The sequence below is a fragment of the Triturus cristatus genome, chromosome 10 (genome assembly GCF_964204655.1).
Source record: "Triturus cristatus chromosome 10, aTriCri1.1, whole genome shotgun sequence".
Lineage (NCBI taxonomy): Eukaryota > Metazoa > Chordata > Amphibia > Caudata > Salamandridae > Triturus > Triturus cristatus.
Window position 1 is genome coordinate 1,036,761,523 of NC_140593.1, and position 6,117 is coordinate 1,036,767,639.

Here is a 6,117-nt window from a genome sequence, read left to right on the forward strand (position 1 = left end):
CAGGATGGGTTAGATTATTCATAATTTGTGCTTTCCTAGAGGTTGTGTTACTCATGATCAATTGCCTCCCTGCCCATGTGACCGTACCTCTCTGTTCAATTAGCATTACACTCTGGGGCGTTTGTGAAAAGAAGTGGCGGAGTGAGGCCTTAGCCGTCATGGCTTAACGCCTCACTCCGCCACTTGGTAAACACAAGGCTGCACCATATTTACAAGAATATGGTGCAGCCTTGTGTTTCCCACTGCGCTGGTGCTACACTTAGCTGCCTAGCCCAAACACAGGCACCCTTGCACCATAGTCCAAGGGTGTCTGTGTGCAGGGAAAGATTATTTATGTGTAGGAAGATGTCTCTTCCTACACATAAACAATCTTTAAATGCCGTTTTTGTCACTTCTCTGTGTGCTTGTTAATGCGGCACAAATGGAAGTTACAAAATGTCATTTTTTTAAAGATTGTTTATGTGCAGGAAGGGATACCTTCCTACACATGAACAATACAAGGTGTTTTGCTTTTTCCATGTGTGCTGCACAAGGCAGCACACATGAAAAAAGCAAAAACAAGGAGAAATAAAGCATTTTTTCTCGTTTCGCCAAGTTAAGACCAGGTTTTCCCTGGTCTTAATTTAGGCGCTGCCTCCTATTCACGCTGCCATTGTAAATAGGGGGCAACATCAAAATCAATGGGTGTTGTGGTGTAACGCCCACTGCAACACCCACTGCCCTCCCCTTTCACGCTAAGCATAGCATGAAAGGGGTCCTTATTTGCAAGGCAGCGTTAAGCCACGTTAAGTGGCTTAACGTTGCCTTGTAAATAAGGCGAAGCCTATATCGCCACAGGAATGTCGGAAAAAAGTGAGGTTCCCGTGGTGATAGGGCCTTGTACCTATGCCCCTCTATTTTGTGTCTTGTTTTAAAGCTTGCAGATTCTATTCGATCCCTTTTTTTAAGTATCTGAATTATAAACAAGCCACAGCAACTCTTGTATCTCGACAAATATTGACTGATGAATTAACAAGTTTGGTGTGGTTAGTTTTGTTAAAGATGTATTTAATATTTAAACTGAGACCCAGTATTTATCCCTAATTATATTTTCAATTTGTTTTCCCATTTTGTATTTTTTATTTTATTAAATATTCTTATTATTAGCTTTTGTTTATTACTTAAACTCTTTATTGTACTTACACTGCAATTTTATTGGTGTCCAAACACTTGTTTTCATGGTATAAATATATTTTATCTTTTGTACATCTTTTAGCTATTTGACGAAAACAGACATTTTTGACTGACTGAATGATTGCACGCCTGGTGTTATAGGTCCCTTTAACACCAATGCCTCACATCTCCAGAATGTACGAGGCATTCTATTAAATTACTCTCAGGACCACAGTGCAGTAAAAATCAAACCATGCTAAGTAGGTGGTCTTTCTATCCATCAAGGGGCTGTATTATGGTAAAGATTGGCGGCCCTCTCTTCCACCCCTAACTATTTTCTCTACTGATGAGGGAAGTTATCCCGAAACCCGAGCCATGTCTCGGGCGATATTTTAAAACCCGGGACATGTATCGGGTCTAGAGATCATCAGTTCAACAAGTACTTACTTGCACCCACTGGGGTGAACCACTCAAGAACTCCATCAGAGATCATCAGTTCAACAAGTACTTACTTGCACCCACTGGGGTGAATCACTCAAGAACTTCATGTACCAGCTTCCCTTGGGGCGACCCGGAGGAGGGGCTAGCGGAGTGCGGTCCATTGCGATTGTTTCTAAAAATGGCTCCCTCGAGCTTTGAGCTGACGAGCTCCTGGACGACGCACCTGCGTGCCTGTGCGGGCACTGAGGCCTTTGACGGTTGCTTGGCGGCCCTCTCTTCCACGCCTAACTATTTTCTCTACTGATGAGGGAAGTTATCCCGAAACCCGAGCCATGTCTCGGGCGATATTTTAAAACCCGGGACATGTATCGGGTCTAGAGATCATCAGTTCAACAAGTACTTACTTGCACCCACTGGGGTGAACCACTCAAGAACTCCATCAGAGATCATCAGTTCAACAAGTACTTACTTGCACCCACTGGGGTGAATCACTCAAGAACTTCATGTACCAGCTTCCCTTGGGGCGACCCGGAGGAGGGGCTAGCGGAGTGCGGTCCATTGCGATTGTTTCTAAAAATGGCTCCCTCGAGCTTTGAGCTGACGAGCTCTTGGACGACGCACCTGCGTGCCTGTGCGGGCACTGAGGCCTTTGACGGTTGCTTGGCGGCCCTCTCTTCCACCCCTAACTATTTTCTCTACTGATGAGGGAAGTTATCCCGAAACCCGAGCCATGTCTCGGGCGATATTTTTAAACCCGGGACATGTATCGGGTCTAGAGATCATCAGTTCTACAAGTACTTACTTGCACCCACTGGGGTGAACCACTCAAGAACTCCATCAGAGATCATCAGTTCAACAAGTACTTACTTGCACCCACTGGGGTGAATCACTCAAGAACTTCATGTACCAGCTTCCCTTGGGGCGACCCGGAGGAGGGGCTAGCGGAGTGCGGTCCATTGCGATTGTTTCTAAAAATGGCTCCCTCGAGCTTTGAGCTGACGAGCTCCTGGACGACGCACCTGCGTGCCTGTGCGGGCACTGAGGCCTTTGACGGTTGCTTGGCGGCCCTCTCTTCCACCCCTAACTATTTTCTCTACTGATGAGGGAAGTTATCCCGAAACCCGAGCCATGTCTCGGGCGATATTTTAAAACCCGGGACATGTATCGGGTCTAGAGATCATCAGTTCAACAAGTACTTACTTGCACCCACTGGGGTGAACCACTCAAGAACTCCATCAGAGATCATCAGTTCAACAAGTACTTACTTGCACCCACTGGGGTGAATCACTCAAGAACTTCATGTACCAGCTTCCCTTGGGGCGACCCGGAGGAGGGGCTAGCGGAGTGCGGTCCATTGCGATTGTTTCTAAAAATGGCTCCCTCGAGCTTTGAGCTGACGAGCTCCTTGACGACGCACCTGCATGCCTGTGCGGGCACTGAAGCCTTTGACGGTTGCTTGGTGGCCCTCTCTTCCACCCCTAACTATTTTCTCTACTGATGAGGGAAGTTATCCCGAAACCCGAGCCATGTCTCGGGCGATATTTCAAAACCCGGGACATGTATCGGGTCTAGAGATCATCAGTTCAACAAGTACTTACTTGCACCCACTGGGGTGAACCACTCAAGAACTCCATCAGAGATCATCAGTTCAAGAAGTACTTACTTGCACCCACTGGGGTGAATCACTCAAGAACTTCATGTACCAGCTTCCCTTGGGGCGACCCGGAGGAGGGGCTAGCAGAGTGCGGTCCATTGCGATTGTTTCTAATTATGGTAAAGATGCATTGCCCCGTTCTGTGCCGAGGCATGCGCCTCACGCCGACCGGGGAAGTGAGACCTATTGTCATCAATGTACTGCCACCAGGGCAGCCACAAACTTGCACTTGCCCTGGGACAGCGCATTACATAAAAGGCATAGTGGCTCTTAAATTCTGCCTCTCCTTTTTTTTAAAATGCAGGTGGCACCAGACACCCGCCTCAAAGGAGGGGGACAGTGGTCCCCCACGCAGGCAGGCATAGGAGGGGCTGCACCTGCTTTCAGAAGGATGTCTCGGGGGTCCAAGGAACCGCCTTTACACCCTCTAGAGGGCTGCTTTCAGTGGGCGCACTGAGAGTGCGCCACCTCTTTGTGGCGCAGTCAGTGTCCCTCCTTACATCCACTTTGCCTTTGTGCCTGCATCCATAATACGGCGCAGGTACAGAGGCAAAGTATTTCCATCATTTGTATGGGGCCACACCTGCATGCACATAAAGGAACACTCTCTTAAGATAGCACCAGTGCTATTGGCACGCCTGGGCTGTAAGCATTACAGAAGGGGTCGCACAAACACCTCTGGCCCCTTCTATAATATAGCAGTACCATAGTCTGCAGAAAACTGGTGCACATGCCCTTGGTGCCACTGGGACTGGCAATGTGCCCCCAAAGGTGAACAGGAAGGCAACTAGACTCCACCCTCTCGTTAGTAGACCATGCAAAGAAGACATCCAATAGCTGCTTTGCTCTTATGAGAGCTTTACGTAAAATCCTCCCACTTATTTGGACCAGCTGGCACTCCCGTATCATCCGTAGTACCATCATAAGGCGGATCCATTATTGTAATGCCTTTTCAACGGCGCACCTGAGAAGACAATAAAGTGTCTCTCGTGAATCCAAACTGCAGCTGCCAAACTGGCGTGTGGACAGAAATGGAGTTCTTCCACCTCTACAGCCCTTGATTCCCTGCAGTGTTTGCCAGTGAAAAAGAGAACTTCTTTTAAAGTAGCGTGCTTGATGCACAAGATGGTCTACCAGCAAGCACCTGGCAGATAGCATTACTCCGTACCAACCAGGAAGATTGCTCCGCTCAGTCTCTGTGCCTAAACTCCAGATTCCTAGGTACAAGAAAGCAAGAGCCGGATATAGAGCCTATTCAGTGGAGGGACCCAAAGTGTGCAATAGTATGCCAACACACATTCAACGGGCTCAGGACCATTTATCATTCAGGAAACTCCTGAAAACGTGGATCTCAAGGCAGTAGTCTCCTCTCTGGATAGTCAGGCTTATGTCTCGCCTCGCCAGGATACCCATGGGGATGCAGTTAACAAATGTTAATAATAATATTAATAATGGCCTGGACTCCTGCACACATTGGTGGATCTCTCGGAAACCCTACAATGCCCCTGCAAAAATCACCCCCATTTAGACCAGCAAAATGGAATGAGTATGAATGAGGTTTGTGAGCAAAGCGCTGGTACCATGATACCAATGTGTCATGCAACAAGGTGATGGAAGGATTGCTGACATTACAGCCACTGGGTATCACTTGGAACACATTTCTGACCATCGTTGGTCACCCACTATGCCACTCTAGACAAAGACCAGCCATATCTAAATTAGCCTTGGTCATACTCTACTATGCATAATCTATCCCGAAGGATGCATAATCTACTCCGAAGGGCCAGACCAGGTCTTTTCAAGATGGGAACAGAAGCAAACCCAGAGCGGTTCGACCTCCAAAGGGCCCATCAGTTAAGTATAGCTTGAGTCGCTGTGATGACACGATATTCACACAGCGCCGATATCCCTCACCCCGTTATCTGGAACTCAGATTCTCACAACCACATCTTAATAATGCATTTAATTTGCGGTATTTTGTTCACCCAACCTTCAGCGGTAATTAGGACAGATTTACTGCCAATAAGGGCTCTCTGGCGCTCCTGCTGGTGGTGCCCTACGTGTCAGGCTAATGCTGCCTTCCTTTTGCATCATTCGCGCTCTGCAGACATCTTCTAAACTTTTAATCGTCCTATACCAGAAAGGAGCAGCACACATTTTAAAGGCATATTAATTTGACGCTTGTAAACTCAATAAAGCGATGTTTATTTAAGTGAAACATTACCAATAATTGTGTTTACAGTTATTTACTATTTGTTGTTTTAGAAATATACCCATAACTATTTTTTCTTTTTGCTGAGAAAATACCTCCTTTCTGCCTGTTTGTCATACGCATAATTTGAGTTCTTCTATTGTAGTAAGTGCCAATGTAAACATTGCGTCATTGGTTATAATTTTATCTGTAATACCTAACCTTTACTGACTGAATAAAAACCATAGAGAAGGCATTCAAAAAACATTGAACATTATGCCATTGAAATGCATCTCTCTTGTTTTATGTTCTTAGTAGAAAGCTCAGTTCCCTTATAGTTAGGTCAGAGCTTAAAAAAATAAATGCATATGGGAACATTTGTCAGATTAGTAGCATTACTGGATTTGTTAACAGTCTAGTCTTTTCTATTGACACAAAGTTACATAAAAAACTTCCTTTTAAATACGACAGGCGTAAAATAATGCATATTTTGAGCTTTACAAAAGGAACACTCAGCTGTATTCTTTAAACGACAAACAATACCGTGGTATTTTTAAATAGTTTCAATCTAAAAAAAAAATCAAATGCATTTATGCCTCATTACCTCAACGGAGCGGGACTTTGAAACCGTTTGAAGCTGTGCGTTAACAGAGGCACCCGCCTCCCCGTTTCTAACTGC